At 40.5% G+C, this 12233-nt stretch overlaps 1 protein-coding gene across 1 annotated transcript in view; it reads left to right on the top strand.

Moving 5' to 3' along the window:
* PPFIA1 (PTPRF interacting protein alpha 1) overlaps positions 1-12233 on the top strand; it is a 2891353-nt gene that overhangs the window by 2004784 nt on the left and 874336 nt on the right. The window lies entirely within an intron of this gene.

The raw sequence follows: 12233 nt of genomic DNA, 5'->3' as shown, positions 1-12233 counted from the left end.
CAGCTGCTAGGGTGGTGTGTTTTAGCTTATTAAGTAGAGATCTAATTGTCGATGTGGACACAGGATAGAAGGTAAAGGAGGAGGCCGAGGTAGCTGTAGTATTATTTTGGCTTGGGATAGGGGAGGTGGTTGTCAGTTGGTTGAGTTGGTTAGCCAGGGATCGAATGGTTTCTGTGAAGAAACTATTAAATGTATTTGCAATGTCCTCAGGGCATTGTTGGTTGCAGGTTGTTGGGGTGGGAGTAGTTGACTGTCCTGGACGCAGGAGCTTTTTATTTCCAACCCAGGACTTTTGGGGTTTGTTTTGATGTTTTTGTTGGAGATTGAGGAAGAATTTTTTTTCATCTGCTAGGATAGATTTTTTTGCTTCTTTTCTTAGTTGCCTGAATCTCTTGTGGGTTTGTGGGTCTTTTGAGGTATGCCATTTGTCCCATTCTTTATTTCTAGATAAGATATTGGATTTGGACTCTCTAGAGAGCCAGGGTGCAATTTTAGACTCGGTACTAATGGAGTGTACAGGAGCATAGGAATCTAGAATATTAAGGAATATGGAACTGAAGTAGGCTACTGCATCATCAAGTGGAAGCTGCTTGAGTACTGACCAATTGTAGGCTTTAAGTTCATTCTGAAAGGAACTGGTGTTAAAGTTTTTGTTATTTCTGATATTTCTAACTGTAGTAAGATGGGGGTTGTCTAACTTGTACTTGATGATATGTGTGAGTAAGTGATCATTCATGTCCTCTGGGAGTGTACCTGCATTGTACTGGTCTGGGTGATTGTTAATAAGAATCCAATAGAGGATACTTTCTTTGTTATTGGGTTTTCCTATCCTGGTAGGAGTGGATATAAGCTGGGTGAAACTGTGTAGATTTATAAGGGTAGACGCAGAATCAGAGAACCAGGAATTCCAATCAATGTTAAAGTCCCCTAACAACATAGTTTCTTGGGGGTGGGTACAGGATAACCAATAAAGAAAGTCCTCAAGGGTGGTACTGTTGTTGTTGCCTGAGGGGATATAAATACATGTGATGTTAATACTTTTATTTTTGTTGAGTTGTACTTCAGCGATTAGAATTTTGGCATTGTTCATTAGGGGGGGGTTTGGAGAGGCTAGGGTAACCTCTAATGTGTTTTTATAGAGTACGGCTACATCACCACCTTTTGTAGTTTTACGGTCTACTCTGAGTATGTCATAACCTGGTGGGATCATTTCTGTATCTTTGGTACCTGGTTTTAGCCAGGTTTCTGTAAGACATAACAGATCTGGGGAATAAGTTGCGAATAGGGCATGGAGGTTGTGGATCTTATTGTTTATACTCGTAGTATTTAAATGGCAGGCTAGGAGAGGGTTTAGGGGTATTGTGGTTAGTGAGAGGTGAGGAGGTGTGAGATACCTGGAGTGAGTGCCAGATCCGGGGATGGGCCTGGATTTGGGTGGACATCACCATCCATACCAAGTCTATGGTTTAAGGTGGAAATAAACTTGAGGGCTTTATATAGTATTTGTCTTTAGGCCTGATAGTTCTAGGTCTGATGAATTGGTAGAGTTTAGTCTCGGACAGGTGGGAATTGTGGGGGGATATAACTTGGTCTGTCTTATTAGATGTCAGAGAGGGGTTGGTTTGGTACAATGGATGATGAATACCTAGGTAGGGCCAGTCTTCATATAGGGTAGAAAGATATGGAATAAGTAGGAGGGCTAGTAGTGATGGTAGTAACAGCATATTGGGTGATGACATATTGCCTGGCTGATGCTTGATGGAGGAGTTATACTTAATATGGGGAAAAAAGTAATTACCAGAAAGTGGGGGGAAGTGGTATGGTCTAGTAAGACGTTGATTAGATGTGGAAGGAGGGGTGCGGTTAGAAGAGGTTGAAATTTAGCACCACTGGGGGCGGGTGGAATTTGGGGGCAGGGATGGGTGCGGAGCGAACCCAACCATAGTGAGGGCGAGCGTAGCGGGGCTAATACTAAGCCACAAGGTAACCTTTTCTTTAAGAGTTAGAGAGGTATTGAATTAGCTTAAATTTTAGTTTTTATGGATATAATTCTTACACAGGTCTTAGCTTTTTTGATATGATTTTTCCTTATATTCAAACTGCTGCTTGCAATTTTACATACTTTTAATAAGTAGTTACAGCAGTAGCCGACTAGAGCGGATTTAGCAATTGGGGAATCCTAGGGAAGTCGTGCTAGTGCTGAGGACCCAGTTGGCAAGGAAAATACTAGCAGCAAATGCCAAATACACTTAATATTAACCTCGTTTAGTTTTCAAATTCTGGGTAAGGTAGAGGAGCTTCCCGTTTTATTTCAGGGTGCAGTTGTTTAACTTGCAGCGCACAGTAGAGGGGATATACCTTGTTTAGTTTTCAAATTGTGGGTAAGGTAGAGGAGCTTCCCGTTTTATTTCAGGGTGCAGTTGTTTAACTTGCAGCGCACAGTAGAGGGGATATACCTTGTTTAGTTTTCAAATTGTGGGTAAGGTAGAGCAGCTTCCCATTTTATTTCAGGGTGCAGTTGTTTAACTTGCAGCGCACAGTAGAGGGGATATACCTTGTTTAGTTTTCAAATTGTGGGTAAGGTAGAGGAGCTTCCGCTTTATTTCAGGGTGCAGTTGTTTAACTTGCAGCGTAGAGGGATATACCTCGTTTAGTTTTCAAATTGTGGATAAGGTAGAGGAGCTTCCCGTTTTATTTCAGGGTGCAGTTGTTTAACTTGCAGCTGGTAGAGGGGATATACCTCGTTTAGTTTTCAAATTGTGGGTAAGGTAGAGGAGCTTCCCGTTTTATTTCAGGGTGCAGTTGTTTAACTTGCAGCGCACAGTAGAGGGGATATACCTTGTTTAGTTTTCAAATTGTGGGTAAGGTAGAGGAGCTTCCCGTTTTATTTCAGGGTGCAGTTGTTTAACTTGCAGCGCACAGTAGAGGGGATATACCTTGTTTAGTTTTCAAATTGTGGGTAAGGTAGAGGAGCTTCCGTTTTATTTCAGGGTGCAGTTGTTTAACTTGCAGCAGTAGAGGATATACCTTGTTTAGTTTTCAAATTGTGGGTAAGGTAGAGGAGCTTCCCGTTTTATTTCAGGGTGCAGTTGTTTAACTTGCAGCGCACAGTAGAGGGGATATACCTTGTTTAGTTTTCAAATTGGGGATAAGGTAGAGTAGCTTCCCGTTTTATTTCAGGGTGCAGTTGTTTAACTTGCAGCGCACAGTAGAGGGGATATACCTTGTTTAGTTTTCAAATTGTGGGTAAGGTAGAGTAGCTTCCCATTTTATTTCAGGGTGCAGTTGTTTAACTTGCAGCGCACAGTAGAGGGGATATACCTTGTTTAGTTTTCAAATTGTGGGTAAGGTAGAGCAGCTTCCCGTTTTATTTCAGGGTGCAGTTGTTTAACTTGCAGCGCACAGTAGAGGGGATATACCTTGTTTAGTTTTCAAATTGTGGGTAAGGTAGAGGAGCTTCCCGTTCTATTTCAGGGTGCAGTTGTTTAACTTGCAGCGCACAGTAGAGGGGATATACCTTTTTAGTTTTCAAATTGTGGGTAAGGTAGAGGAGCTTCCCATTTTATTTCAGGGTGCAGTTGTTTAACTTGCAGCGCACAGTAGAGGGGATATACCTTGTTTAGTTTTCAAATTGTGGGTAAGGTAGAGTAGCTTCCCGTTTTATTTCAGGGTGCAGTTGTTTAACTTGCAGCGCACAGTAGAGGGGATATACCTCGTTTAGTTTTCAAATTGTGGATAAGGTAGAGGAGCTTCCCGTTTTATTTCAGGGTGCAGTTGTTTAACTTGCAGCTGGTAGAGGGATATACCTTGTTTAGTTTTCAAATTGTGGGTAAGGTAGAGGAGCTTCCGTTTTATTTCAGGGTGCAGTTGTTTAACTTGCAGCCATGCAGAGGGATATACCTGCTTAGTTTTCAAATTGTGGATAAGGTAGAGGAGCTTCCGCTTTATTTCAGGGTGCAGTTGTTTAACTTGCAGCAGTAGAGGGATATACCTCGCTTAGTTTTCAAATTGTGGGTAAGGTAGAGGAGCTTCCGTTTTATTTCAGGGTGCAGTTGTTTAACTTGCAGCCAGTAGAGGGATATACCTTGTTTAGTTTTCAAATTGTGGGTAAGGTAGAGGAGCTTCCGCTTTATTTCAGGGTGCAGTTGTTTAACTTGCAGCCACAGTAGAGGGATATACCTTGTTTAGTTTTCAAATTGTGGGTAAGGTAGAGGAGCTTCCGTTTTATTTCAGGGTGCAGTTGTTTAACTTGCAGCGCACAGTAGAGGGGATATACCTTGTTTAGTTTTCAAATTGTGGGTAAGGTAGAGGAGCTTCCCGTTTTATTTCAGGGTGCAGTTGTTTAACTTGCAGCGCACAGTAGAGGGGATATACCTTGTTTAGTTTTCAAATTGCGGGTAAGGTAGAGGAGCTTCCCGTTTTATTTCAGGGTGCAGTTGTTTAACTTGCAGCGCACAGTAGAGGGGATATACCTTGTTTAGTTTTCAAATTGTGGATAAGGTAGAGTAGCTTCCCGTTTTATTTCAGGGTGCAGTTGTTTAACTTGCAGCGCACAGTAGAGGGGATATACCTTGTTTAGTTTTCAAATTGTGGGTAAGGTAGAGTAGCTTCCCGTTTTATTTCAGGGTGCAGTTGTTTAACTTGCAGCGCACAGTAGAGGGGATATACCTTGTTTAGTTTTCAAATTGTGGGTAAGGTAGAGCAGCTTCCCGTTTTATTTCAGGGTGCAGTTGTTTAACTTGCAGCGCACAGTAGAGGGGATATACCTTGTTTAGTTTTCAAATTGTGGGTAAGGTAGAGGAGCTTCCCGTTTTATTTCAGGGTGCAGTTGTTTAACTTGCAGCGCACAGTAGAGGGGATATACCTTGTTTAGTTTTCAAATTGTGGGTAAGGTAGAGGAGCTTGCTTTATTTCAGGGTGCAGTTGTTTAACTTGCAGCATTGCAGAGGGGATATACCTCGTTTAGTTTTCAAATTGTGGGTAAGGTAGAGGAGCTTCCCGTTTTATTTCAGGGTGCAGTTGTTTAACTTGCAGCACACAGTAGAGGGATATACCTTGTTTAGTTTTCAAATTGTGGGTAAGGTAGAGGAGCTTCCGCTTTATTTCAGGGTGCAGTTGTTTAACTTGCAGCATTGCAGAGGGATATACCTTGTTTAGTTTTCAAATTGTGGGTAAGGTAGAGGAGCTTCCCGCTTTTCAGGGTGCAGTTGTTTAATTTGCAGCCATTGTGCAGAGGGATATACCTTGTTTAGTTTTCAAATTGTGGGTAAGGTAGAGGAGCTTCCCGTTTTTTTTCAGGGTGCAGTTGTTTAACTTGCAGCACACAGTAGAGGGGATATACCTCGTTTAGTTTTCAAATTCTGGGTAAGGTAGAGGAGCTTCCCGTTTTATTTCAGGGTGCAGTTGTTTAACTTGCAGCGCACAGTACAGGGGATATACCTTGTTTAGTTTTCAAATTGTGGATAAGGTAGAGGAGCTTCCCGTTTTATTTCAGGGTGCAGTTGTTTAACTTGCAGCGCACAGTACAGGGGATATACCTTGTTTAGTTTTCAAATTGTGGATAAGGTAGAGGAGCTTCCCGTTTTATTTCAGGGTGCAGTTGTTTAACTTGCAGCTAGTAGAGGGATATACCTTGTTTAGTTTTCAAATTGTGGGTAAGGTAGAGGAGCTTCCGTTTTATTTCAGGGTGCAGTTGTTTAACTTGCAGCCATTGTGCAGAGGGATATACCTTGTTTAGTTTTCAAATTGTGGGTAAGGTAGAGGAGCTTCCCGTTTATTTCAGGGTGCAGTTGTTTAACTTGCAGCCACAGTAGAGGGATATACCTTGTTTAGTTTTCAAATTGTGGGTAAGGTAGAGCAGCTTCCGCTTTATTTCAGGGTGCAGTTGTTTAACTTGCACATAGTAGAGGGATATACCTTATTAGTTTTCAAATTGTGGGTAAGGTAGAGAAGCTTCCCGTTTTATTTCAGGGTGCAGTTGTTTAACTTGCAGCGCACAGTAGAGGGGATATACCTTGTTTAGTTTTCAAATTCTGGGTAAGGTAGAGTAGCTTCCCGTTTTATTTCAGGGTGCAGTTGTTTAACTTGCAGTAGAGGGATATACCTTGTTTAGTTTTCAAATTGTGGGTAAGGTAGAGGAGCTTCCCGCTTTATTTCAGGGTGCAGTTGTTTAACTTGCAGCCATTGCAGAGGGGATATACCTCGTTTAGTTTTCAAATTCTGGGTAAGGTAGAGGAGCTTCCCGTTTTATTTCAGGGTGCAGTTGTTTAACTTGCAGCGCACAGTAGAGGGGATATACCTTGTTTAGTTTTCAAATTGTGGATAAGGTAGAGCAGCTTCCCGCTTATTTCAGGGTGCAGTTGTTTAACTTGCAGCGCACAGTAGAGGGGATATACCTTGTTTAGTTTTCAAATTGTGGATAAGGTAGAGGAGCTTCCCGTTTTATTTCAGGGTGCAGTTGTTTAAATTGCAGCCATTGTAGAGGGATATACCTTGTTTAGTTTTCAAATTGTGGGTAAGGTAGAGGAGCTTCCTTTATTTCAGGGTGCAGTTGTTTAACTTGCAGCCATTGCAGAGGGATATACCTTGTTTAGTTTTCAAATTGTGGGTAAGGTAGAGGAGCTTCCCGTTTTATTTCAGGGTGCAGTTGTTTAACTTGCAGCGCACAGTAGAGGGGATATACCTTGTTTAGTTTTCAAATTGTGGGTAAGGTAGAGGAGCTTCCCGTTTTATTTCAGGGTGCAGTTGTTTAACTTGCAGCCATTGTAGAGGGATATACCTTGTTTAGTTTTCAAATTGTGGGTAAGGTAGAGGAGCTTCCCGCTTTATTTCAGGGTGCAGTTGTTTAACTTGCAGCTATAGTAGAGGGGATATACCTTGTTTAGTTTTCAAATTGTGGGTAAGGTAGAGGAGCTTCCCGTTTTATTTCAGGGTGCAGTTGTTTAACTTGCAGCGCACAGTAGAGGGGATATACCTCGTTTAGTTTTCAAATTGTGGGTAAGGTAGAGGAGCTTCCCGTTTTTTTTCAGGGTGCAGTTGTTTAACTTGCAGCACACAGTAGAGGGGATATACCTCGTTTAGTTTTCAAATTCTGGGTAAGGTAGAGGAGCTTCCCGCTTTATTTCAGGGTGCAGTTGTTTAACTTGCAGCCATAGCAGAGGGGATATACCTTGTTTAGTTTTCAAATTGTGGGTAAGGTAGAGGAGCTTCCTGCTTTATTTCAGGGTGCAGTTGTTTAACTTGCAGCGCATTGTAGAGGGATATACCTTGTTTAGTTTTCAAATTGTGGGTAAGGTAGAGGAGCTTCCGCTTTATTTCAGGGTGCAGTTGTTTAACTTGCAGCATTGTAGAGGGATATACCTTGTTTAGTTTTCAAATTGTGGATAAGGTAGAGTAGCTTCCGCTTTATTTCAGGGTGCAGTTGTTTAACTTGCAGCCATTGTAGAGGGGATATACCTTGTTTAGTTTTCAAATTGTGGGTAAGGTAGAGTAGCTTCCGCTTTATTTCAGGGTGCAGTTGTTTAACTTGCAGTGCAGAGGGATATACCTTGTTTAGTTTTCAAATTGTGGGTAAGGTAGAGCAGCTTCCGCTTTATTTCAGGGTGCAGTTGTTTAACTTGGCAGTGCAGAGGGGATATACCTTGTTTAGTTTTCAAATTGTGGGTAAGGTAGAGGAGCTTCCCGTTCTATTTCAGGGTGCAGTTGTTTAACTTGCAGCGCACAGTAGAGGGGATATACCTTGTTTAGTTTTCAAATTGTGGGTAAGGTAGAGGAGCTTCTCATTTTATTTCAGGGTGCAGTTGTTTAACTTGCAGCGCACAGTAGAGGGGATATACCTTGTTTAGTTTTCAAATTGTGGGTAAGGTAGAGTAGCTTCCCGTTTTATTTCAGGGTGCAGTTGTTTAACTTGCAGCCGCTGCTAGAGGGATATACCTCGTTTAGTTTTCAAATTGTGGGTAAGGTAGAGTAGCTTCCCGTTTTATTTCAGGGTGCAGTTGTTTAACTTGCAGCGCACACTAGAGGGGATATACCTCGTTTAGTTTTCAAATTGTGGGTAAGGTAGAGTAGCTTCCCGTTTTATTTCAGGGTGCAGTTGTTTAACTTGCAGCCATTGAGAGGGGATATACCTTGTTTAGTTTTCAAATTGTGGGTAAGGTAGAGGAGCTTCCGCTTTATTTCAGGGTGCAGTTGTTTAACTTGCAGCGCACAGTAGAGGGGATATACCTTGTTTAGTTTTCAAATTGTGGGTAAGGTAGAGGAGCTTCTGCTTTATTTCAGGGTGCAGTTGTTTAACTTGCAGCCACAGTAGAGGGATATACCTTGTTTAGTTTTCAAATTGTGGGTAAGGTAGAGGAGCTTCCCTTTTATTTCAGGGTGCAGTTGTTTAACTTGCAGCATTGGCAGAGGGATATACCTCTTAGTTTTCAAATTTGGGTATGGTAGAGGAGCTTCCCGCTTTATTTCAGGGTGCAGTTGTTTAACTTGCAGCTATTGTAGAGGGGATATACCTTGTTTAGTTTTCAAATTGTGGATAAGGTAGAGGAGCTTCCGCTTTATTTCAGGGTGCAGTTGTTTAACTTGCAGCCATTGTAGAGGGGATATACCTTGTTTAGTTTTCAAATTGTGGATAAGGTAGAGGAGCTTCCCGTTTTATTTCAGGGTGCAGTTGTTTAACTTGCAGCGCACAGTAGAGGGGATATACCTTGTTTAGTTTTCAAATTGTGGGTAAGGTAGAGGAGCTTCCCGTTTTATTTCAGGGTGCAGTTGTTTAACTTGCAGCGCACAGTAGAGGGGATATACCTTGTTTAGTTTTCAAATTGTGGGTAAGGTAGAGGAGCTTCCCGTTTTATTTCAGGGTGCAGTTGTTTAACTTGCAGCATTGTAGAGGGATATACCTTGTTTAGTTTTCAAATTGTGGGTAAGGTAGAGTAGCTTCCCGTTTTATTTCAGGGTGCAGTTGTTTAACTTGCAGCGCACAGTAGAGGGGATATACCTTGTTTAGTTTTCAAATTGTGGGTAAGGTAGAGCAGCTTCCGCTTTATTTCAGGGTGCAGTTGTTTAACTTGCAGCGCAGTAGGGGATATACCTTGTTTAGTTTTCAAATTGTGGGTAAGGTAGAGCAGCTTCCCGCTTTATTTCAGGGTGCAGTTGTTTAACTTGCAGCCACAGCAGAGGGATATACCTTGTTTAGTTTTCAAATTGTGGTAAGGTAGAGGAGCTTCCCGCTCTATTTCAGGGTGCAGTTGTTTAACTTGCAGCCATTGCAGAGGGGATATACCTTGTTTAGTTTTCAAATTGTGGGTAAGGTAGAGGAGCTTCCCATTTTATTTCAGGGTGCAGTTGTTTATCTTGCAGCGCACAGTAGAGGGGATATACCTTGTTTAGTTTTCAAATTGTGGGTAAGGTAGAGTAGCTTCCCATTTTATTTCAGGGTGCAGTTGTTTAACTTGCAGCCATTGCAGAGGGATATACCTTGTTTAGTTTTCAAATTGTGGGTTAGGTAGAGGAGCTTCCCGTTTTATTTCAGGGTGCAGTTGTTTAACTTGCAGCATTAGTAGAGGGATATACCTTGTTTAGTTTTCAAATTGTGGGTAAGGTAGAGGAGCTTCCCGTTTTATTTCAGGGTGCAGTTGTTTAACTTGCAGCGCACAGTAGAGGGGATATACCTTGTTTAGTTTTCAAATTGTGGGTAAGGTAGAGTAGCTTCCCGTTTTATTTCAGGGTGCAGTTGTTTAACTTACAGCGCACAGTAGAGGGGATATACCTTGTTTAGTTTTCAAAGTGTGGGTAAGGTAGAGTAGCTTCCCGTTTTATTCCAGGGTGCAGTTGTTTAACTTGCAGCGCACAGTAGAGGGGATATACCTTGTTTAGTTTTCAAATTGTGGGTAAGGTAGAGTAGCTTCCCGTTTTATTTCAGGGTGCAGTTGTTTAACTTGCAGCGCACAGTAGAGGGGATATACCTTGTTTAGTTTTCAAATTGTGGGTAAGGTAGAGTAGCTTCCCGCTTTATTTCAGGGTGCAGTTGTTTAACTTGCAGCCATTGTAGAGGGGATATACCTTGTTTAGTTTTCAAATTGTGGGTAAGGTAGAGTAGCTTCCCGCTTTATTTCAAGTGCAGTTGTTTAACTTGCAGCCATTGGCAGAGGGATATACCTTGTTTAGTTTTCAAATTGTGGGTAAGGTAGAGTAGCTTCCCGTTTTATTTCAGGGTGCAGTTGTTTAACTTGCAGTTCACAGTAGAGGGGATATACCTTGTTTAGTTTTCAAATTGTGGGTAAGGTAGAGTAGCTTCCCGTTTTATTTCAGGGTGCAGTTGTTTAACTTGCAGCGCACAGTAGAGGGGATATACCTTGTTTAGTTTTCAAATTGTGGGTAAGGTAGAGTAGCTTCCCGTTTTATTTCAGGGTGCAGTTGTTTAACTTGCAGCGCACAGTAGAGGGTTTATACCTTCTTTAGTTTTCAAATTTGGGTAAGGTAGAGTAGCTTCCCGCTTTATTTCAGGGTGCAGTTGTTTAACTTGCAGCTGTAGAGGGGGATATACCTTGTTTAGTTTTCAAATTCTGGGTAAGGTAGAGTAGCTTCCCGTTTTATTTCAGGGTGCAGTTGTTTAACTTGCAGCGCACAGTAGAGGGGATATACCTTGTTTAGTTTTCAAATTGTGGGTAAGGTAGAGTAGCTTCCCGTTTTATTTCAGGGTGCAGTTGTTTAACTTGCAGCGCACAGTAGAGGGGATATACCTTGTTTAGTTTTCAAATTCTGGGTAAGGTAGAGTAGCTTCCCGTTTTATTTCAGGGTGCAGTCCTTTAACTTGTAATGCACTGTAGAGGGGATATACTGCGTTATTCAGTGGCAGGTATCCAGGTCTAACAGCACTAGGGATTTATGCTTCAGAGCAGGCTCTATGCACTAGCAGTAATCTGCACCTCCCTTTGGCTGATCTACTGCGCCCTGGGTATTCACAAAGTGCCTAGCCCCAGCCATTGCATATTACAGGCAGAGAAGAGTTCAAATTTACCCATACTTGGACAATTGCCTGATTCAGGCAGTCAGGAATTGCTACTTCAGCACCTGGCATTTGTAAAGAGACTTCTAACTTCACTGGGGTACACCATCAATGAAAAGAAATCACAACTGGTACCCAGCCAACAGATTGTATTCCTGGGAGCAAGCTTGAGCACAACTTCCCAGATGGCATTCCTCACTCCAAGAAACAAATTTATTTGACAAACTATTTCAATCTACTGGCCACCAAAACCCGGCTATCTGCAAGAAAAATACTACAAGCCCTAGGGTTCATGGCCTCTTGCATTCTACTAATTCCATATGCAAGACTGCATATGAGGAAACTTCAGTGGTACCTAAAAAGTTTCTGGTGTCAGCATTCTCAGGACCTGGAAACAATGATCACTATCATTCTTTGCCTATGGACAGAGTTCCTTTGGTGGGCAGAGGCCTGCAACCACAACAAGGGACTCCCTTTCACTCTGCCCCCTGCCACTTAAGCCCTAACAACAGACGCATCAGACTATGCATGGGGCTCACATGGCAGGGCAGTACATTCAGGGCAAATGGAACCCAAAGCAAATGCACCTGCATATCAATCAGAAAGAAATGTTAGCTGTACAGAATGCTCTGACAGCCTTTATGTATGTATTTATGTATGTATAGATATAGATATATATATATATATATATATATATATATATATGTATGTATATATATATATGTATGTATGTATATATATGTATATATATATATATATATGTATGTATGTGTATATATATATATATATATATATATATATATATATATATATATATATATGTATATATATATATATATATATGTATATGTATGTATATATATATATATGTATATATATATATATATATATATATATATATATATGCCTGCCTGCCTGTATATATATATATATATATATATATATATATATATGCTTGCTCCTTATATATATATATATATATATATATATATATATGTATATGTATATATATATATATGTATATATATATATATATGTATGTATATGTATATATATATGTATATATATATATATATATATATATATGTATATGTATATATATATATATATATATATATATATATATATATATGTATATATATATATATATATATATATATATATATATATGTATATGTATGTATATATATATATATATATATATATATATATATATATATAGAAAATTTAA

Source organism: Protopterus annectens, chromosome 9.part0, assembly GCF_019279795.1.
Source record: "Protopterus annectens isolate FY-2018-M chromosome 9.part0, PAN1.0, whole genome shotgun sequence".
In the NCBI taxonomy this organism is placed as follows: Eukaryota; Metazoa; Chordata; order Ceratodontiformes; family Protopteridae; genus Protopterus; species Protopterus annectens.
This window is presented reverse-complemented; position numbering and strand designations above follow the sequence as displayed.